Source organism: Taudactylus pleione, unplaced genomic scaffold, assembly GCF_031769625.1.
Source record: "Taudactylus pleione unplaced genomic scaffold, aTauple2 ptg000977l, whole genome shotgun sequence".
Classification (NCBI taxonomy): domain Eukaryota; kingdom Metazoa; phylum Chordata; class Amphibia; order Anura; family Myobatrachidae; genus Taudactylus; species Taudactylus pleione.
This window is the reverse complement of record NW_028285378.1, coordinates 6,206,982-6,231,303: the sequence shown is the minus strand read 5'-3', so window position 1 is coordinate 6,231,303 and position 24,322 is coordinate 6,206,982. Positions and strand designations below refer to the sequence as shown.

Genomic DNA, 24,322 nt, shown 5'->3' with positions numbered 1-24,322 from the left:
AGAAGTGACCCATCTAGTGATAGAGCCTTTCGAGGCAGGCCAACCTCTTTTTGGTGCATAAATCAACACCAACAGGGAATCCGTACATCTCAAAGATGCAGTAAGGTCAAAGTAAATGGGTAACACACGTACAACATGCAGCAGTGCTAAGGAAGAAGCTTCATTAGTCACAGAATTGTGGAGCAAAGCTGGATGGACCATATCATGGTTAATGTGGAAATCTGATACCACTGTTGGAAGAAAGGAAGGTTTAGTGCGTAACAATACCCTAGCCTCAAGAAAAATGAGAAGCAGAGATACGCAAGAAAGAGCCGCTAACTCAGATATCCTTTGTCAGGTTTGCCATTGTGAAATCCCCTAATGAGGGGTTGTAGTCTTGGGTTTGGAAGAATTCAGGGTGAGAGGCCTGGATATAATAACTCCTCATCCACAGATCTTGGAAATGGCGAGACCTGGTCAATGGTGCGGAGTCTAACCTGCAGGGAGGTGTTCACCAGTGACCCCTCCAAGCGGGATATGGGTTTAACTGCACCCTGCAGGTAGGTCGCTGTCCTTTGACCTGGTATCCAAGATCTGTGGGAATGGAGACTCAAGATATCAATGGCCCAGGGGAAGTGCCTAAAAAAGGCACTGTTACACACAGGGTTTCACCAGAAGATGGTACTCCAGGAATAGCGTACTGACAAACTTTTGCACAACCGGATGGCACTTGAGAGGTACTTTGGAAATGGCACTTGAGTAGTACACTGGATGTGGTGTGCTGATGAACTCTTGCACCACGGGATGGCACTTGAGAAGTACACAGGGAGTGGAGTGTTGATGTACTTTTGCACCACGGGATTGCACTTGAGGACTGCACTGGGAGTAGCATTCTGACGCACTTTTGCACCCCGGGTGGCAATCGAGGAATTCACATGTAATGGCGTGCGGACGCACTTTTGCACCAAGGAATGGCACATATAATACACACAGGCAGAGATGTAATTGCACTGTCGGTGGAGGTAAAGCACTCAGGCAAAGATGTTAGTCACACTGCTGCTTTGAAAGACACTAGTAATTTGCACACAGGTAGGGATGTTGGTCGCACTGTTGCTCAAAGGAGACACTGAAAGTAATACACAGGCAGAGATGTCACCGCGCTGTTGTTCAAAGGAGACACTGGAGACTAGGCACACAGGCAGGGATGTTGGTCGCACTGTTGCTAACGTAAACACTGGAAACTAAACGAGAAAACCAAGGGAACCTGGAACAAAGACTCGACAAGTACACTAGGCGTGACAATTGTTGATCAGGCAACTTCCTGGAGTTCTGGAGCCTCTTATATACCAAGGGGTAGCAGATGATTGTAGCACAGCGTCAGATGACCGAGATCATTGGTTTGGGATGCTGTCACATGAGAGGAACTGTCATGGCAGCGCCCATGACGGGAACTTCGATCCCTGACACACACAGACGACCATGGAAGTCCACAAGAACCTAAGGCAGAATGCTCAGCACCTCGCCCATCACTGCACCAGGCATCTGACCGCATGAGCATTCAGGGGAAGCCGGCACGGAGGTAAGAGATGGCTGATCCTAGGCTGAACCCTGACACCCTTCTGGCCGAGGCAATGGCCAAAAGGAAAACAACCTTCAGAGTGAGATATAACAATTCTACAGATTCCATCGGCTCAAATGGTGCCTTTTGGAGCACCTCTAAACTAAATTTAAGTCCCAAGGAGGAGCCGGTGGGACATAAGAAGGCTGTATGCGAAGAAGCCCCTGCAAGAAGGTCTGATCTTCTGGAATGGCGGCCAATTTCCTTTGAAACAGGATCGATAAGGCTAAAATTGGTCCCATAAGAGAGGACAATATCAGACCCTTAACCAACCCCTCTTGCAGAAAAGACAAGAGGCGTGACACTCAGAATATTTCAGGATTGAACTTGTGTTGTTCACACAAGGAAATATATATCTTCCATCTCCAATGATATATCTGGGAACTGATTTGCGAGCCTGTATCATGGATTTCACCACAGAATCTTAATACCCTTTGGCCCTCAAGATATTGGATTAAAGAACCATGCCGTCAAAGCCAGGCAATGCAAATTGGGGTGACGGCATGGACCCTGAAACAAGAGATCTAAACGCAGTGGGAGACAATATGGAACATCTGCCAATATGGTCTGAAGAATTGCGTAGCAATGACGACATGGCCAGTCTGGAGTCATAAGAATGAACGGCCTTGCCACTGACTGAATAAACTGAATTACCTTTAGTAACATTACCAGAGGAGGAATGATATACCCAGGTGGAACACCCAAGGTGCTGTCATGGTATCCACCAAATATGCCTCAGGATCCCTTGACCGAGATCCGTACTTTGGAAGTTTCTTGTTGAGATGGGAAGCCATTAGAACTATGTCTGGAGATCCCCATCTCAACATCAGCACAGGAAACCCTTTAGCTCTCAGAACATTGGTTTCAAGAACCAAGCCGTTAAAGTCAACCAATGCCAATCAGAGTGCAGACCTGGATCTTAATGAAGATCATCTACATGTAGATATATCACACTGATATAATATGGAACCTAGGCACCCTCTGCACATGGGATCCATGTAGGTAACTCCCTACTGAATCAACACGGAAAGACCTCTGCCTCCCCTGCAGGTTTGGGACTAAAAGGCCAGATACAGCTAGAGGAAAAATATTTCCAACAACAGCCAAGGAATACAGGTACCTTACACCTGACTAAGAACAACACCTGGTCAAAGGAACGGCTTAAAAAAAAGAGTCCCACAGGACTAAGCATCCACATGGAGAAGGCCGGCCGCGGCTATCAGTAAGTGTGCATACCGGGTAGCAGTTAAAAAGAAAGGTCACAGACAACTTAAACCTGTAGCTTACCTTTCCCAAGTGCCTCCTCTGATGTGTATCTGGTGCGGGTAGAGCCCAAGAGACACCTGTAATCTGGTTGTCTTCCCAGAGGCAGCAAATAGAGTAGGACCCTGGATACACACAAAGCCTTCCTTTATGACTGGAAGGAGTAATACAAAGGCTGATCACTGAGAAGGAAGAACTATCCTCCACAGTAACATCCCAAAAGATATAGTGCCCACCATACAGAATCAAAGCCCCCAGCCCGGAGACAAGCCTCAGTGCCAAACCTAAGAACAGCCAATTACTCTCTCGAGTAATAATGGCAACACCAGGAACTGGAAAGAGGTGTGAATCTTGGGACATATACTGACATTGCAACAGAAACACATAAATGAAATGGCTAAACACCCTCTAAGGCCATGTCCCATGAAGGACAGACTGAAGGGCAGACCAGATGCAACTCATAAGTGAGTAAATCCCACTACCTGTGTGTATATATGGATATGTGAAAAGATAGTTCCAACTCATGGACACTTAGAACTGATGATTAAATAATCCTCTTTCATATGGACGAAAGAGGAGGAGGAGGAATGGCGTATATGTATAGACTCAACAGGATCTTGGGCGAAAGCTCATAGTGATTTCCCACCTTCTGTCATATAGGCAAGCCTCTGTAGTATTATGCAAAAACAGCCTTAGCTGTACAAGCTCTGGATGTGTGGCCAAATTTTCTAAAATATTGCCCTGCATCAGAACTGACGGAGCTTAAACTCAAGTCCAAACACACAGGAGAAGAAATGGTACATAATCAGTATTATACAAATCTATGATACATAATATACCATATCTCATCAGCGTTATGCAAACCTGTACTTCACAGACGATGTAGGCCAGATGGCTATTCATCATGGAAGGAGATATAGTAAATCATTAGCATTATATGATATAATACAGCTGTTCAGTAGCTCATTCAATCAGGAATATATAATATGAGATATGGTAAGTACTTACCTTTGTTATCTCTATTTCTACGAAGTCCATAGGGTTCCACAGGATACCTTGGGGTGTAGGTGTGACGTCAGTCATCGGGCACCATAGAGTTAAGCTTTCAGCCTCCCAGGATGCACTAGGGTCCCCCTCCTATACCCCGCCCCCGAGCCAAGGCACCTCAGTTAGTTACCAAGCCATAGGCCGGAGGAGGAGAAGGAAGAGAGAGAAAGAAGATCTGGATACACACAAGAATCACACTCTCACCAGAAGGAGACGGGAAAACCGGTGACCAGACCAAAGCCCATCTGCAGCACAGGTGCGACAGGGCGGGAGTCCTGTGGAACCCTATGGACTTCGTAGAAATAGAGATAACAAAGGTAAGTTCTTACCATATCTCATATTTTCTACTTCAGGGTCCATAGGGTATCCACAGGATACCTTGGGGATGTCCCAAAGCAGTATCCTTTAAGGGTGGGGACGCTCCTGTGCTGAAAGGAGAATCCGCCGCCCGAAGGAAGCATCCTGAGAGGCGAAGGTGTCAAACCTGTAATACCTCACGAAGGTATGGACAGAGGACCACGTAGCAGCCTTGCAGATCTGGACTGCAGAGGCACCACGTCGAGCTGCCCACGAAGGACCCACAGACCTAGTGGAATGAGCCTTCAGAGAAGGAGGAACCGGCAGACCTTCATGAAGATAACCTTCAGAAATAGCCATACGGATCCAGGCTGCCAAAGTTTGCTTTGAAGCAGGCCAACCCTTTTTACGGAAGCCATAGAGGACAAACAAGGCGTCCGACTTCCTAAACGAAGAAGTGCGGTCAACATAAGTCCTCAAGGCCCGCACAACATCCAAAGTGGCCTCACCCACTGAAAGACCAGGTGAGTTAAAGGCCAGAACAACTATTTCCTCGTTAAAATGAAACTGGGAAACAACTTTGGGAAGAAATTCAGGCCGAGTGCGGAGCACTGCCCTGTTCCCATGAAAAATCAAGAAAGGGGGTCTACAAGAAAGAGCCCCTAAATCAGAAACAAGTCTGGCCGAAGCTATGGCCAGAAGGAAAACAGTCTTAGCTGTTAAACATTTAAGATCCACTGAGCCCAGTGGTTCAAACGGCGGTCCCTGGAGAGCCCTCAGGACCACAGCCAAATCCCAAGGCGCCACAGGTGGAACAAAGGGCCTGATTCAGACCCACTCGCGAGCGGCTGTCCGCTCGCAAGTGGGTCGATGGTCTGCACTGCGCATGCGCACGACGGAGGGAGCTCCGTCGTGCGCATGCGCGAGACGCGACGAGCGAAGGACTTTCCTTCGCTCGCTGTGCCTGATCAAAGGGGGCGTGCTGTCGATGTTGATTGACAGCACGCCCCGTTTGGTGGGCGTGCCTCCCAGACGGGGGCGTTCCCAAGGGAACGCCTACCGTCAGAAGCCGGCCCCACTGACATCACTAGTGATGTCAGTGGGAGTGATTTTGGCTCTGATAGAGCCAAAATCACTCCGGGCCTTGCGGTTGAGAAAATCAACCGCAGGCTTCGGCTCGCAGTGGCGATGGTCGCGATGGTCAAGACCATCGCGACCATCATCCTGCACGCTCGTATATGCTGTGGGTGGTGACCCACAGCTATACGAGCGTCCAGGAGGACGCTCCATAATTATGGAGGTGGGCCCTGATTCAGAGCGAGCACTCTGGTCAGAGTGTCCGGCTCTGAATCAGGGCCAAAGGGCGGCTGAATGCGGAGAACACCTTGCATAAAGGTGCGCACATCCGGGATTGTAGCAATCCTACGGTGAAACCAGACAGACAGGGCCGAAACCTGTACCTTCAAAGAAGCAAGGCGAAGCCCATGATCTAGTCCCGCTTGCAGGAAGGAGAGTATCCTAGACAGACGAAACTCCCGCGGTGCATAACCTCTCGGTCGACACCACTGGAAGAACGTATGCCACACGCGATGGTATATTCTCGCGGAAGACGGTTTCCGAGCTCGTAACATGGTACGCACAACAGAGCTGGAAAACCCCCTGGATCTCAACATGGCTGTCTCAACAGCCACGCCGTCAAAGACAGCCGAGTCAGGTCCAGGTGAAGACAAGGACCCTGCGACAGAAGGTCCGGTCGTAGCGGCAACCGCAGAGGACTGTCCACGGACAGACCCTGAAGGTCTGAGAACCAGTGCCGTCTGGGCCACGCGGGAGCTATCAACAGGAGCTTCCCTCCTTCCTGTTTGAATTTCCGGATTACCCGTGGAAGAAGGGAAACCGGAGGAAACAGGTATGCGAACTGGAACGTCCACCGGACGGAAAGAGCATCCACCAGAGACGCTTTTTCGTCTCTTGTGCGAGACCCGTACACCGGCAACTTGTTGTTGTGCCGGGACGCCATGAGGTCGATCTCTGGAAGACCCCACCTGTCCACCAGCAGTTGAAAAACGTCCGGGTGCAGGGAACAAATCCCCCGGATGAACGTCCTGGCGACTTAGAAAGTCCGCCTCCCAATTTAGCACTCCTGGGATGAAGAGCGCTGATATGGCCCGGAAGATTGCGCTCCGCCCATACCAGGATCCGAGAGACCTCTACGAGAGCCGCCCGACTTCGGGTTCCTCCTTGCCAGTTTATGTAGGCCACGGTGGTAGCGTTGTCCGACTGGACCTGCACCGGGCGACCCTGGAGAACCCGATGTGCCTGCTGGAGAGCATTGAAGACCGCACGGAGTTCCAAGATATTTATTGGAAGCTCCGCTTCTGTCGGCGTCCACCTGCCCTGGAACAAGTGTGGACCCGAAACTGCTCCCCAGCCCCGAAGACTGGCGTCCGTTGTCAACAGGACCCAATTTGGTACCCAGAACGGACGTCCCTTGTTGAGATGGGTCGTCTGCAACCACCAGGCAAGGGACAGGCGAACCTCCGGGGTGAGCACTATCGTCTGGGACTTCAGAGACTGAGGCAGCCCGTTCCACTTGGACAGGATCAGGTGCTGCAGAGGTCTGGAGTGAAACTGGGCATATTCCACCATGTCGAACACCGACACCATGGAGCCCAGTAATCTCATCGCCGAGTGTAGGGACACCCGGCGGCTGTGCAGACAACTGCGCACCCTCGACTGTAAAGCAGAGATCTTTTCCCACGTCACAAAGATCCTTTGCTGTCCCGAGTCCAATAAGGCTCCGAGGTGCAGAATCCGCCGAGACGGGATTAGAGTGGACTTCTGCCAGTTTATTAACCAGCCGTGCCGTTGCAGTAGCGCAATGGTCAGGTCCAAATGGCGTAGAAGGAGCTCTGGAGATCCTGCCACTAATAAAAGGTCGTCCAAGTACGGCAACATGCGGACTCCCTGCAGCCGCAGAGAAGCCGCCATGACCTTGGTGAATACACGCGGTGCTGTCGCCAGGCCAAAAGGTAGCGCACGAAACTGAAAGTGGTCGCTGCGGATCGCAAACCTGAGGAACTGTTGATGGCGCAAAAGAATAGGGACATGCAGGTAAGCGTCCTGTATGTCCAATGACACCATGTAGTCCCCAGGTTCCAGCGCCAGAATGATGGACCGTAGGGTCTCCATCCGAAACTTCGGCACCCGCATAGACTTGTTGAGAGCTTTGAGGTTGAGAATCGGACGATACGACCCATTGGGTTTCTGCACCAAATAAAGATTTGAATAGAAACCCTGGCCCCTCTGGGAGAATGGAACTGGCACTATAACTCCAGCCTGGAGCATAGTGTGCAAGACCTTCCGCAGCTCCGTGGCCTTGTTCCGGTCTGATGGTAGACCCGTGGTGAAAAATCGAGCCGGGGGTCTGTGCTGGAAAGAGAGGGCATACCCGAGGGAGACCACCTCGAGAACCCAAGTGTCTGTCGTGGTGACCGACCAACACCGGGCGAACTGCAGCAGGCGGCCTCCCACTTTGGGATCCCCCAAAGGGAGGCCCGGACCGTCAGGCCGCAGGCTTGTCATCTGACTTAGGGGCCGGACGTCTGGTACTCCATGCCTGCTTCCGGGGCTTGGCCGATTTCTTGGGACCAGCCTGTCGAGGAAAAGACTGTGGTTTGGGCCTGCCCTGGGCCCTATAAGACCGAAAGGACGATGGTCCTGAACCAGAAGGAGCAGCGGCCGACGGGAGACATGCCGATTTGGCTGCCGCCAGCATGGCCACAATCTTGTCCAGATCCGGACCGAAGAGAACTTCTCCGTTAAAGGGCAACGCCTCCAAACCCTTTTTGGAATCAGCGTCCGCCTTCCAGGATCGCAACCACAAGGTGCGATGAGCAGCCACCGCTGCTTTAGAAATTCGAGACACCAGAGTACTAATGTCTAAGGCCGCCTCGTTGATATAAGTGGCCGAATCATGGAGATTACCAATCAACTCCGCCTGATCGGCCGGACAGTCGGAATCAAAAGACGACTCTAATAAATCCGCCCAGCGCTCCATCGCCCTGGCAACCCAGCAAATGGCCATAGCCCGCCGCGCTGCCCCCCCCGCAAGTGAATAAGCGGACTTCAGGCAGATCTCCACATTGCGGTCCGTAGCATCCTTAAGGGAGGACATGGATGGCATTGGTAATGTGGCACTACGGACAAGACGTGTCATATGAGAATCCACCTGTTGAGGGGATTCCCACTTAGCAAAATAATTATCCGCGAACGGATAAGCCACCGCCAGGCGCCTCTGCGGTTGGTATCGCTTGCCAGGCTGTTTCCACGCCTCCTCTAAATGGTCCACTAATTGACCCGAAAGAGGAAAGACTGTGGCGTCACCCTTCACATCCTTAAAAAAGGCATACTTGGATTTAGCCGCTGGGGGAACTTCGTCCTCAATCACCAAGGCTGTGCGGAGTGCCCGAATAAGTCCAGGAATATATACCTTGGACCTAGCGTCAGCGTCCTTAGTATGGAGAGGTTCCTGATCGTAAGGATCCAGAATCTCCCCATCATCAGACGTCCCTTCGTCATCCTCATAAGGAGCCGACAGAGACGCCACCGGCCGTTTATGTGGCCGCATCACAGACTCCCCTTGCAACACATCCGACAAGTGCTGTACAGAACTCGTCAGGGAGTTAACCCACGCCGGCTCCTGAGAAACCGTGAGAGGGGAAATAGGGAGACTGCGGGGTACCACCAATTGTCTTAGGAAACCCTGCATGGGTGACGACCCCACTGACTGCTGGGACAAACCCATCTGCGTAAACGCGGGCTGCGGAGCTAACTGGCCCACTAAGGTTGTAAGCGCCTGAGCGAAACAAGCCCAGGGCGGCTCCTGTACCGGTGCTGTAACCGTAATAGGCCGCGCCATTGACAAACACTGCCGGCAGAGGCCCTCCGCGCTACCCTCCCCCTCCGCTAAAGGTACTTTACACGTAGTACACTGTAGCCGGAGAGGAAAATCACTTTCAGACATGATGGTACCAAGTATGTGACCCCTCTCACCAATTGTATTTTAAAGAGGCGAGAGACCACCCTGCAGCACCGCACCGCAAGGGCTTAGCAGAAAGAACAGGGACAGTAATAAAGCTGACAGTCAGAATAGAAGATACAGGCAGCAGCGCTAGCACAGTCACATACAATGTAAAGAAAATCAATTCCTGCACTAACCAGCGCTGATCACTCAACTACGCAGACACAGAGTCTGGTAGGACACAGCGCTGCATACACAGACCTGACCACAGCGGAGGAGAGGTATGCGGGGGGACGCAGACCACGATGCCTCCGTCCAGGCTTTCAGCAGCGTTCACCATGCGTTCAGGAAGATGGCCGCCGAGGAGCAGAGAGGAGGCTGGCCTGGGGGAGGAGCGCTGCCACAGGGCCAGTCCGCAGTGTGCAGAGAGGGCTGTGTGCAGCGGGGGAGGCGCCGGCTGTGAGACAGGGAAGGCGCGCTCCCCTGGCATGCATTTAACCCCCGGGACGCCGCAGCGCTACCGCTCTGCTGCGGTCCGCTGTCCCAGGGGGGTAGTGGAAGCGCAGGTTACATACCTGGCTCCACGCTGCAGCCAGTCCCCAGGGAGCCCCTGCCTGGGGACTCTGGACCATGTAACAGCGGGGACCCACCGCGGGACCCCGCTGCTTACCTTGCTGACCCCCTTGAATCCGGCCATGGTCCGGAACATCTGGGGTCACCGCTAGCTGTGACCCCAGATGCTCACCAGCATCCCCGGATCGGTACCGGCGTTCTGGTACCGGCGGGGGTGTAGGGAAGACAGCATGGACGTCAGAACTGACTGTCCATGCTGTTCATCCAGATGTGCAGTCACAGCTGCATGCAGGAAAACTACGGGGGCTCTTCTTAGCCCCCACTCCAACAGGTGCACCCGACTCCGGCCGGGCACCAAACTAAACTGAGGTGCCTTGGCTCGGGGGCGGGGTTTAGGAGGGGGACCCTAGTGCATCCTGGGAGGCTGAAAGCTTAACTCTATGGTGCCCGATGACTGACGTCACACCTATACCCCAAGGTATCCTGTGGATACCCTATGGGCCCTGAAGTAGAAAACATATTATACATATGCCACATATGATGCAACATCAATGTTATATAAATATATATATATATATATATGTTCAAGTCCCAGTAGCACTCTTAGATGTAGCAGCAAAGGAGTGCATGGTGCATAAGATAATGGTAGGCAGTAAGTTCAAAGAACCAGCACATCCAATTAGTAAATGCAAAAAAAGTCTGTATTACAAAATACACAATAACAGCAAAGAGCAGCAGTTTTTGACAGCTGTTTCGGCACTGCATTCGCCTTTATTAAGAGCAGAAAAGACTAAGGCACAATGAACCATATAAATAGCCACACACGTTAACAAACTCACCCACCCACGCGTCTCCTTCACTGAACACGCCGGTTCCGGAAGTGACTAGAGGCACACGTGGAGAATAGCGTGTGCTCAAACCACGTGACAAACCCGATCACATGATCGGAGATGACGTGGCGGTAACCTAGACAGCGCAGTAGCGGTAGCCATGGCAACCACACAGCCGCATATTGATAATAAAGCCAAATACAGGCAAAGCTAAATATAGCCAATTATGCATGCTAAGGGAAATATCATGACATAAACATAGTCACACCAATCCACCTACTCAGGTGGCCATAAATGGTTCAAGAGCACAGTCATAACAAGATGCCATTAACAAACACAATACAGCACATAGACAACACACATCAATATAACAATACCCAAATAATAAAACAAAAAAAATAATAAAGAAATATGAAAAACAAAAAAGTTAAAAAAAATTATTCAAAGAGACATATGATGGAGAGAACAAAACATATAGATTAATCAACTGGAGAAATATCAAAGAAAACAGCTCAAATATTGACCCCCATTGGGTACAACAGTGTTTAAACGGTCAAACCAAAAGCTTTCCCTCTGTAACAGGAACTTATTCCTGTCGCCCCCTCGTCTCACGGGAAGGATACAGTCAATATTGCTGCTGCCCTTTGCTGCTATTGTGTATTTTTTAATACAGACTTTTTTGCATTTACTAATTGTGCTGGTTATTTAAACTTACTATATAAAGTATATATATATATATATATATATATATATATATATATATAGATATAAAACAAAAAAAGCTTTTGGTTTCTGTGACTGAACTCTGTGGCAGAGTGGTGGTAACACCCGGTCATGGAACACCCTTTAGGCAGTGCCGTGTACCAGGGAATGTGTGGCAAAGAGTCGTAGTCCAGTACCACTTCCATAGTAGGCTGTAACCGTCTACTGACTCGCCAACTTCCTTTCAGGTGAAATCTGTTTAGGTGGAGCCCCCGACACTCTTAACTAGTGACATGGTAATTCTCCTTTAGGAGCTGGTAGCAGGGCATGATCGGGAAGGAATTCCAACCTAAATAAGCCCTGAGGTGCTGAAACCGAGCACTGTATGTGATACATAGTATGCCACCTAATGATCTGTAAACATGTTTTCTAGAAGAAAAAAAAAAAAGTTTAATATATGGCCCCCGGATAGGGGTCATATCAGATATTAAACTTAATAATATAAGATACTATACTTGAACTTAGTCAAACCGAGAATGATTATTATGTCCATACATAATATGTAAAGCAGATATCTGATCTAATACGTATACCATCTAGTGTTATCTAATCAGTACTAATTGCCCTTCTGCTGGTTGTAGCATTCTGGCATCAAGCCTGGACAGAAGCTGTGATGTGCAACATGGGTACATACTTAACATTTAAATTAACCTTCAGAAAATAGATTACCAACAGGATTTTAGAAATAAGGTTACTATTGCACATATTACATATATGGTAAATATATATATGTGCAATATATATATATATACACACACAGGTAAAATAAGTATTGAACACATTAACATTTTTCTCAGTTAATATATTTGTAATAGGAATATTGTAATGAAATTTTCACCAAATGTCAGCAACAACCCATGCAATCCACACAAGCAAAGATATCAAACCATAGATGTCCATAAATTAAGTTATGTGTAATAATGTGAAATGACACAGGGAAAAAGTATTGAACATGCTTACTGAAATGTATTTCATACTTCATACAAAAGCCTTTGTTGGTAATGACAGCTTCAAGACGACTCCTGTATGGAGAAACTAGACGCATGCATTGCTCGGGTGTGATTTTGGCCCATTGTTCCATACAAAGTCTTCAAATCTTGAAGATTCCATGGGCCTCTTCTATGAACTCTGAGATTTTCAATTGGATTCAAGTCAGGGGATTGGCTGGGCCATTCTAGCAGCTTCATTTTTTTCTCTGAAACCAATTGAGAGTGTCCTTGGCTGTGTGTTTGGGATCATTGTCTTGCTGAAATGTCCACCCTCGTTTCATCTTCGTAGATGGCAGCAAATTTTTATCAAGAATGTCTTGGCACATTTTTCCATTCATCCATCCTTCAATAACATGAAGCATGCCACTACTGTATGCTGAAAAACAGCCCCACACCATGATGTTCCAACCTCCAAACTTCACTGTTGGTATGGTGTTTTTGGGGTGATGTGCAGTGCCATTTCTCCTCCAGACATGGTGTGTATTATGGCCTCCAAATAGTTCAATTTTGGACTCATCTGACCAGACTATATTCTCCCAGTATTTCATAGGCTTGTCCAAATGTTGTACAGCAAATTTTAAACAAGCTTCCACATGCTTTTTCTTCAGCAATGGAGTCTTGTGTGGTGAGCCTGCCTACAGCATGGTGGTTAGTGCATTCTTATTGTTTTCTTTGAAACAATTTTACCTGCTAACCAGGTTTTTCTGAAGCTCTCCACAAGTGGTTCTGACAACTCTTCTGATAATTATTTTCACTCTGTCAGAAATCTTGCGAGGATCACCTGGTCGTGGCCGGTTTATGGTGAAATTATGTTCTTTCCACTTCCAGATTATGGCCCCAACAGTGCTCACTGGAAAATTCAGAAGTAAGTTTTGCAACAATAAGGTTGTGAAGGTCTTGAAAAAGCTATTTGCTTTTGCCCATCATGAGATGTTTCTCGTGCAACACCTTGGTAATGAGACACCTCTTTATAGGCCATCAGTTGGGACTGAACCAGCTTATATTAATTTGCACTGACAAGGGGCAGGATTACTTTCTAATTACCAATAGATTTCAGCTGGTGTCTTGGCTTTCCACACCTTTTTGCACCTCTCTTTCTTCATGTGTTCAATAGTTTTTCCCTATGTCTTTTCACATAACTTAATTTATGGACATCTATGGTTCGATATCTTTGCATGTGTGGATTGCATGAGTTGTTGCTGCCATTTGGCAAACATTTCATTACAATAGCCTCATTACAAATATATTTACTGAGAAAAATGTTGAAGTGTTCAATACTTATTTTAGCCACTGTATATATAAATAGAGCTTATAAACAATCTAACTCCTCTTAATGGTGGAAACTTAGTTCAGCAACCAACTAAATAGGACAGAGGACAAAGCTTGTTTAAATTTAGACCGTCTGTCTGACTTTCCTGATAAGTTGTTAAAAACACAGCAGAAAAAAAGAAAGCAGACAGAAGACACTGTCAGTATACTGCAGGACTGTATAAGTTTCTGGACGGAACAGGCTTAAGGTTGCAAGCTATATAGAACCGTGCAACCCTACAGTCATGCACAGTGCAGGTTATACCTGCGTCCTTTCCTATAATGACTCAAAGAGTTAATGCAGTACATTGGACACCTGAATAAATCATGAAATACTCCATTCTTGCAGCACTTCTGTTGTGCAATCAAAAACCTAGTCATGTTAATCACATAGTGAGGCACACCCTAATTTAAACATGCAATGTACCTTGTACAGATGTGCCCACATACATCTATCATCTGTGCGCTACAAGTCCTAGATAAACTGCTTATCTGTAATGTACAGCCAATCTGTAATTTGCAGTGAGTCTCAGCCAAGGCAGAACTCCAGCAGCTCAAAACATCCCATTTGTGCGTGGCTCTGAAGCCCGAAAACACCAGGTTAAATAAATAACAGTAATAATCCCAGTTTACTGCTTAACTTGTCAGCTTCCATCCCCTAGTGTCTGCTGTGGGGGACCACACAGATTTCATGTGCTGTGGCTTTGCTGCAGCTTAAGCTAATTGTAAAATAAATACCTGGGGGTGGAGAGGTGACCAGCCGCGGTGTCTAGTGTTCCCTGGAAACTACCCATGGCCCCACCTGATTATGTCACCGCTGCGCAACTACACGTGTACCAGCGACCTAGAACACAGCCAGCCCCTCTCTCCTTAAAGGCAGCAGCATGTTGCTACTTTGTAACCCCTCCAGTGGCCCAGAAGAAACCACCGGGGACTGAAAGCCGTGAGGTGCTGTGCAACCCAGGGAGGTGTGAGACAAGCTGGCTCTCAGTACACTGTGAGCAATAACAAGCCCAGCCAATCTGCTCAAAAGCATTGTGCCAGGAAGCAGTATATAGTGGCAATAAGGTCTTTACACTTTGTAACAAGTCTTACCTTCTCTTTGCCTGTGGCCCCCTCAGATGTGTCAGTGGCATGGAGAGAGGCACAGGGACTATTAATTTGGTGACTTTCTCAGGGGCTGTCTTTAGAGTGGGATACAGGTTCACACAGACCTCTAATCTATCTATTTCCACTCTGCTAGTACTTTTCGCCTGTCTCCAGGAACTAAGCACCCAAATAAAACATCAAAATAAATAAATAAAACCTAACTAAAAGCTAGGACCTAGCCAGTGACTCCAAAGGCAATAAAAACAAGACTGAGTTTACGGTGGAAGGGGAGGGGTTATATAGGCGGTGAGAGCCAGTTTTTAACTAGTCAGTGTCCGACTCCACCCTTCACTATGCATAACCCAGATGTAAGGCATCCCCCAGATGGATGAAAAAGGAATATTACGAGATGACCTGATTAACCCACTCTTATAATTGCCTTCCCAACAAATGGGATCTACTCATTGTAGACACTCAGCCCATAGTGTGTATTTAGCCATTGCTGTCTTATACTCTAAAACATTCCTCTAATATGTTATCAAGGGGTCTATTTACTAAGCTGTGTTAGGAGATAAAGTAAATGGAGGTAAAGTGCCACCCAATCAGCTCCTACCTGTCATTTTTCAAACACAGCCTGTGACTTGGCAGTTAGGAGCTGATTGGCTGGTACCTTACCTCCGTTCACTTCATCTCCTAACAGCTTAGTAAATAGACCCCTAAGCCTTAATGCCGATAAGGCTTTCGATAAAATCTTGCTGGTCCTTGAATTTCATGATTTTGGTTATTCTTTCACTTATTTGATTTCGTATTTTTACAATTCCCCTCATACAAAAGTTGTACTTAATGGCCTTCTGGGTAATTCTCTACAAATGTTTCATGACACTAGGCAAGGATATCCTTTATGCCCCTTATAATTTAATCTCACTTTGGACCTCCTTCTGTAGTATTGGCCCCTTTTTCAGGGAAACCATTTTTAGCTGATGACCTCCTTCTCTTTATCTCAAATCTACAACACTTCTATTCTTTCTAAATTTTAAGAATTTGGTAAAATCTCCGGATTTACAATTAATATGACTAAATCTACGGTAATAGCTTTGAGTACAACTCTGAATCTTACCAACTTGAATTTAGATAGCCTGCAGTGGGTTGAGACAGATAACTCCTATCTCAGTATTTATCTACAGTATTTCTCTTTTTTATAAGATAGTTAGAACACCATATTATGGAGAACACTTATGTTACAGGCATAACTCAATGGCAAAAACATTTCCAAACCTTGAGTGAATCAGTGATTTTGCGAGCCCTTCTTTATTCAATTTGTGTTCTCCTAGCTACAGTACTACCTACAAAGAAATGTTTTACAGAATCTTTTATTAAAGTTATTTATTCCCCTCCCACTGTCATTTATTGGTATTTCTTCATCATCATCGTGCCCTATATGTAATAGTCCTGATGCTTCCGTGCTTCATTGCTTTTGGGATTGCTCTCCCATAAAGACATTTTGGTTTCAAATTAAAATGATTTGCTCTTTTAGAATCAGTTAATTTTTTTCATTAACTACTAAGGCCCGTATTCAATTTGAAGTGTTAAGTCCGGATCCGCGTTAAGTTACCGCCGATGACGTCATTATCGCCTGTTTTGGTTTTACCCCGCCTGTTTTGGTTTTTCAATTTGGACAACTTTCCGCCTAGGCGGAAAGTCAATGCAATGTAATAAAGCGTTAAAGTATCGCCTATGAATGGCAGGCGGAAAAAAGTGCAGAATTGGGGTTTTGGGGTGCAACGTTGCGGGAACCCCCGTGCAGTCTTCAGACAGTCCCACAGAGATAATCTGTGTCAAAAAAAAAAAAAAACACACTTAAGGACACCCCAAAAATTACTTTGAAAAAGGGGGCGCAAAAAAAAATGTTGGGGTACAAACTTAAAAACTAGCGAACTTGACTCATGTCCCATGTGTTTTTTTGATTGCAGGTGCTTGCAGCAGGTGGATTGTTCACGATTTTTTCAACTCCACTTTTTCAACTTTAAATATGCTGACCCCCATTTTCAAGTACCCCACATTTGCTGGGATAACTTATTTTCTGGAAAAAATACTCCTGAATACTATTCTGCACCACGTATAGAAAAACGCTATTTAGCAGCTATTGAGCCCATTTAAAACAACCAAATACCTTCAGCAAGCCAAATCGGGGAGCACCATAGCTAACCCCCATGTCAGAGAATCATTTGGGGGGTGACAGGCTGATTTCCCCAAAAATTACAGTACTTTCCACTTGTTACAGTATCGCCGGGTGCCGTTAAGGCGTACTTTGAAATTGAATACCGGGTAAAGCATGGACAGCCGCGATACTTTACTGCCTATAAAACAGGCGAAATTGGCGTTAAGCTCGGCTCAAATTGAATACGGCTCCAAGTGGGCTATTTTTGGCATTCTTACGAATCAGTTCAAGGCACTGTATCACTGGGTTGCTGTAATTTCATGACCAGAAAGTGTATACTCCTACAATGGATACATCCTCCACCCCCTTATCTACAAATATTTTAGAATAAGTTATTGTGTTCAAGAAGGACTGGATCTTAACATTTTTAACATGAAGAACAAATAATTGAAAAGTTTTTTTCTGTTTGGGAACCCTACAGATGAGTCCAGCTAGTTTGTTGTCCATACAACCATGTAGCGCGCCATGCATCTCGCGCCACACAGTAGCCTTGATTCGCGCCACACAGAAGAGAAGGGAGAAAGACTAACAAAAAGAAAAAGTCACAAGGTTCCAATAAATGTATTTAACTTATCCTCTAAAAAACTAAGTTATGATGAGATTCAGATCTCTCAGTCTAAAGGTCTTAATTTTGCCCCATGTCAACACCTAACTTTTTTGAATTATTTATAGAAATAAATCGGTACATTAGAGGCTTATGTAGAACAAAAAGGAAGGTCAAATTATAGTATTGGATGACACAGATCAGGTTGTAGTCAATACTTTGAATTAACTTCTCCTAGAGAGTAATGAACTATATACAAATGATAACCAGGATGAAATTCTTCTGTTTGATATTGCTTCTCATAAAGATCAGAAATGTAAAGCTAAATCAAACTTCTTTCCAGTACAATACAAAACTAGTGCTATCAAAAGTTTTTTTATACCACTATTGAACAACTTAGGCTACTATGAGAGACAGAAAAAAGAAAATTGCACTCCAGCACACTGTAGATAAATCAAAAATACTTGAATCCTACATGATAATAGACATTCAGAGGTATTGGTTTACATACATTTGCGAATATATGAATAAGCGCTGGGCCATCATCAAGGCTCCTCTATACCAGCGTCCCTAAATTTAAGGGGTTCACGTCCGAGAAGCAAGGCACCCCAAAAAATTCCAGCCAAGGACCACCCCCAGGGCATCACACGAAAAGGGGAAAAAAGGTGATAGTGAAGTGTTAAAGGATAGGTGTGTAAAGATAAATCAATAAGTGTTAATGAGATGTAAAAGAATTAAAATGACATAAATAATACACAAACGCATAGAAAGTGAAAAAATATTCTATGTGAATTAAGTGGTGATGCCATGAGCAAGGTCCAGCCAGAACAATCCCGGGGGCCCCACTCCCAAACGCTCACCCCAAAATAATTATTGCTACATAATAGTAGCACCCACTCTGGGTCATATAATAACAAATTGATGTACTGCATAATAGCAGTACATGTATGAGCTGAGAGCTAACTTACCTTGGAGGTACCCCAAAAAACCTCCACATGGCACTATAAGGATCAGCACCTCCTCCTAATGCTGACTCCTTTCATGCCTCCAAACTGCAAGCAAAAAATATGGTAGTTGCTCAAACAGCTTAATATACTACAGGTGCTTGTAAAGGGCGGGGTTTACATTGAACACAGAAAAAAGAAAATTGCACTCCAGCACACTGTAGATAAATCCCAGAGTGGGTGCTACTATTATGTAGCAATAATTATTTTGGGGTGAGCGTTTGGGAGTGGGGCCCCCGGGATTGTTCTGGCTGGACCTTGCTCATGGCATCACCACTTAATTCACATAGAATATTTTTTCACTTTCTATGCGTTTGTGTATTATTTATGTCATTTTAATTCTTTTACATCTCATTAACACTTATTGATTTATCTTTACACACCTATCCTTTAACACTTCACTATCACCTTTTTTCCCCTTTTCGTGTGATGCCCTGGGGGTGGTCCTTGGCTGGAATTTTTTGGGGTGCCCTGCTTCTCGGACGTGAACCCCTTAATTTTTAGGGACGCTGGTATAGAGGAGCCTTGATGATGGCCCAGCGCTTATTCATATATTTGCAAATGTATGTAAACAAATACCTCTGAATGTCTATTATCATGTAGGATTCAAGTATTTTTGATTTATCTACAGTGTGCTGGAGAGCAATTTTCTTTTTTCTTTGTTCAATGTAAACCCCGCCCTTTACAAGCACCTGTAGTATATTAAGCTGATTGAGCAACTACCATATTTTTTGCTACTATGGGAGAATAAGCCAATCCCGAGCTCCCTTAATCTATCTGCTAAAGAGAGATGTGCTCTCAAAGCCCTTACTAATTATACATCTGTCATGATCAAAATGGCCGATAAGGGAGGGGGTGTGGTCATTCAGGACATTGCAGAGTACGTTAAGGAGGCTAAAAGACAATTGTCAGATCAGTCCTTCTATAGAAGGCTCTCATCTGACCCCATGGCACAGTTTCAGAGAACTTAAATCTCTCCTCATTTCTGCCACTGAAAATAATGTACTTTCCAAGAAACAATTTCATTTTCTTTTTCCCTCACATTCAATCACTCCCATATATTATCACCTCCCCAAAATCCACAAATCCCTTCATCATCCACCGGGGCGTCCCATTATTTTAGGGATTTGGGGTTTGACATCGAATTTATCTGCTTTTGTTGATCACTTTCTTCAACCACACGTTGCTTCTCTGAAATCATACATCTGTGATACCACGCAATTCATCAAATTAGTTGAGGGGAAATCATGGAAATCAAACTATTTGTGACTTGTAATGTACAAGCACTCTATACCAACATCCCATGACAAAGGGGTGGAAGCAGTGAACTGGTATTTTAGTCAAGATGGTGGTATCTCAGAGAGACAGCGTGAATTTATTTTGTCATCAATTTTCTTTATTTTACATCACAATTACTTTTTGTTTGATCACTGTCACTATTTGTAGACACTTGGCACAGCGATGGAGACCAGATTTGCACCGAGCATTGCAAATCTCTACATGGGTCGTCTTGAGGATGATCTCGTGTGGAGCGGGGTGTTCGCTGCGAATCTGTCTTTATATAGATGATTTATATTTTGTTTGGGATGGTGATGTATCTTCAGTTATGGATTTTATTAGTTATTTGAATAATAATACTTTTGGTTTATCGTTTACGCACATGTGTCACCCTTCACAAATTAATTACTTGGATATTGCATTGGAAGTGTTAGAGAATAAGATTTCTGTTTCTACTTATAGAAAAAATATGAGATATGGTAAGAACTTACCTCTGTTATCTCTATTTCTACTTCAGGGTCCATAGGGTTCCACAGGATACCTTGGGGGGTATAGGTGTGACGTCAGTCATCGGGCACCATAGAGTTAAGCTTTCAGCCTCCCAGGATGCACTAGGGTCGCCCTCCTATACCCCGCCCCCGAGCCAAGGCATCTCAGTTTTGTACCAAGCCATAGGCCAGAGGAGGAGAAGGAAGAGAGAGAAAAAAGATCTGGATACACACAAGAATCACATTCTCACCAGAGGGAGACGGAAAAACCGGTGACCAGAGCAAAGCCCATCTGCAGCACAGGTGCAACAGGGAGGGAGTCCTGTGGAACCTTATGGACTTCGTAGAAATAGAGATAACAAAGGTAAGTTCTTAACATATCTCATATTTTCTACTTCAGGGTCCATAGGGTATCCACAGGATACCTTGGGGATGTCCCAAAGCAGTATCCTTTAAGGGTGGGGACGCTCCTCTGCAGAAAGGAGAATCCGCCGCCCAAAGGAAGCATCCTGAGAGGCGAAGGTGTCAAACCTGTAATACCTCATGAAGGTATGGACAGAGGACCATGTAGCAGCCTTGCAGATCTGGACTGCAGAGGCACCACGTCGAGCTGCCCACGAAGGACCCACAGACCTAGTGGAATGAGCCTTCACAGAAGGAGGAACCGGCAGGCCTTCATGAAGATAAGCTTCAGAAATAGCCATACGGATCCAGGCTGCCAAAGTTTGCTTTGAAGCAGGCCAACCCTTTTTACGGAAGCCATAGAGGACAAACAAGGTGTCCGACTTCCTAAACGAAGAAGTGCGGTCAACATAAGTCCTCAAGGCCCGCACTACATCCAAAGTAGCCTCACCAACTGAAAGGCCAGGTGAGTTAAAAGCCGGGACAACTATTTCCTCGTTAACATGAAACCGGGAAACAACTTTGGGAAGAAATTCAGGACGAGTGCGTAACACTGCCCTGTTCCCATGAAAAATCAAGAAAGGGGGTCTACAAGAAAGAGCCCCTAAATCAGAAACACGTCTGGCCGAAGCTATGGCCAGAAGGAAAACAGTCTAAGCTGTTAGCCATTTAAGATCCACTGAGCCCAGTGGTTCAAACGGCGGTCCTTGGAGAGCCCTCAGGACCACAGTTAAGTCCCAAGGCGCAACAGGTGGAACAAAAGGCGGCTGAATTCGCAGAACACCCTGCATAAAGGTGCGCACATCAGGGATTGTAGCAATCCTACGGTGAAACCAGACAGACAGGGCCGAAACCTGTACCTTCAAAGAAGCAAGGCGAAGCCCATGGTCTAGTCCCGCTTGTAGGAAGGCGAGTATCCGAGAGACAGTCGAAACTCCTGCGGTGCATAGCCTCTCGGTCGACACCACTGGAAGAACGTATGCCACACGTGATGATATATCCTCGCGGAAGACGGTTTCCGAGCTCTTAACATGGTACGCACTACAGAGCTGGAAAACCCCCTGGACCTTAACATGGCTGTCTCAACTGCCACGCCGTCAAAGACAGCCGAGTCAGGTCCGGGTGAAGACAAGGACCCTGCGACAGAAGGTCCGGTCGTAGCGGCAACCGCAGAGGACTGTCCACGGACAGACCCTGAAGGTCTGAGAACCAGTGCCGTCTGGGCCACGCGGGAGCTATCAACAGGAGCGTCCCTCCTTCCTGTTTGAATTCCTGGATTACCCGTGGAAGAAGGGAAACCGGAGGAAACAGGTAAGCGAACCGGAACGATCACCGGACGGAAAGAGCATCCACCAAAGACGCCTTTTCGTCTCTTGTGCGAGACCCGTACACCGGCAACTTGTTGTTGTGCTGGAACGCCATGAGGTCGATCTCTGGAAGACCCCACCTGTCCACCAGCAGTTGAAAAACGTCCGGGTGCAGGGACCATTCCCCCGGATGAACGTGCTGGCGACTGAGAAAGTCCGCCTCCCAATTTAGCACTCCCGGGATGAAGACAGCGGATATAGCCGGAAGATTGCGCTCCGCCCATACCAGGATCCGAGACACCTCTACGAGAGCCGCCCGACTTCGGGTTCCTCCTTGCCAGTTTATGTAGGCCACGGTGGTAGCGTTGTCCGACTGGACCTGCACTGGGCGACCCTGGAGAACCCGATGTGCCTGCTGGAGAGCATTGAAAACCGCTCGGAGTTCCAAGATGTTTATTGGAAGCTCTGCTTCTGTCGGAGTCCACCTGCCATGGAACAAGTGTGGACCCGAAACTGCCCCCAGCCCCGAAGACTGGCGTCCGTTGTCAACAGAACCCAATTTGGTACCCAGAACGGACGTCCCTTGTTGAGATGGGTCGTCTGCAACCACCAGGCAAGGGACAGGCGAACCTCCGGGGTGAGCACTATCGTCTGGGACTTCAGAGACTGAGGCAGCCCGTTCCACTTGGACAGGATCAGGTGCTGCAGAGGTCTGGAGTGAAACTGGGCATATTCCACCATGTCGAACACCGACACCATGGAGCCCAGTAACCTCATCGCCGAGTGTAGAGACACCCGGCGGCTATGCAGACAACTGCGCACCCTCGACTGTAAGGCAGAGATCTTTTCCCACGTCACAAAGATCCTTTGCTGTCCCGAGTCCAATAAGGCTCCGAGGTGCAGAATCCGCTGAGACGGGATTAGAGTGGACTTCTGCCAGTTTATCAACCAGCTGTGCCGGTGCAGTAGGGCAATGGTCAGGTCCAGGTGACGCAGAAGGAGCTCCGGCGATATTGCCACTAAGAGAAGGTCGTCCAAGTACGGCAACATGCGGACTCCCTGCAGTCGCAGAGAAGCCGCCATGACCGCCATCACCTTGGTGAACACACGTGGTGCTGTCGCCAGGCCAAAAGGTAACGCCCGAAACTGAAAGTGGTCGCTGCGGATCGCAAACCTGAGGAACTGTTGATGGCGCAAAAGAATAGGGACATGCAGGTAAGCGTCTTGTATGTCCAATGACACCATGTAGTCCCCAGGTTCCAGCGCCAGAATGATGGACCGTAGGGTCTCCATCCGAAACTTCGGCACCCGCAAAGACTTGTTGAGAGCCTTGAGGTTGAGAATCGGACGATACGACCCATTGGGTTTCTGCACCAAAAAGAGATTGGAATAGAAACCCTGGCCCCTCTGGGAGAATGGAACAGGCACTATAACTCCAGCCTGGAGCATAGTGTGCAAGACCTTCCGCAGCTCCGTGGCCTTGTTCCGGTCTGATGGTAGACCTGTGGTGAAAAATCGAGCCGGGGGTCTGTGCCGGAAGGAGAGGGCATACCCGAGGGAGACCACCTCGAGAACCCAAGTGTCTGTCGTGGTGACCGACCAACACCGGGCAAACTGCAGCAGGCGGCCTCCCACTTTGGGATCCCCCAAAGGGAGGCCCGGACCGTCAGGTCGCAGGCTTGTCATCTGGCTTAGGGGCCGGATGTCTGGTACTCCAGGCCTGCTTCCGGGGCTTGGCCGATTTCTTCGGGCCTGCCTGTCGGGGACAAGACTGTGGTTTGGGCCTGCCCTGGGCCCTATAAGACCGAAAGGACGATGGTCCTGAACCAGAAGGAGCAGCGGCCGACGGGAGACATGCCGAATTAGCTGCCGCCAGTGTGGATACAATCTTGTCCAGATCTGGACCGAAGAGAACTTCTCCGTTAAAGGGCAACGCCTCCAAACCCTTTATGGAATCAGCGTCCGCCTTCCAGGATCGCAACCACAAGGTGCGACGAGCAGCCACCGCTGCCGAAGAAATTCGAGACGCCAGGGTACTAATGTCTAAGGCCGCCTCGTTGATATAAGTGGCCGAATCACTGAGATTACCAATCAACTCCGCCTGCTCAGCCGGAATCGAAGGACGCCTCCAACGAATCCGCCCAGCACTCCATAGCTCTGGCAACCCAGCAAATGGCCATAGCCGTCCGCGCTGCCCCCCCCCGCAAGTGAATAAGCGGACTTCAGGCAGATCTCCACCTTGCGGTCCGTAGCATCCTTAAGGGAGGACATGGAAGGCATTGGTAATGTGGCACTACGGACAA

General features: G+C 47.4%; 1 protein-coding gene and 1 pseudogene across 3 annotated transcripts in view; both read right to left on the bottom strand.

The window, feature by feature from the left end:
* LOC148454597 (glutaminase kidney isoform, mitochondrial-like) overlaps positions 1–24,322 on the bottom strand; it is a 600,729-nt gene that overhangs the window by 298,672 nt on the left and 277,735 nt on the right. The window lies entirely within an intron of this gene.
* On the bottom strand, positions 11,703–11,873 carry LOC148454600 (U2 spliceosomal RNA; annotated as a pseudogene).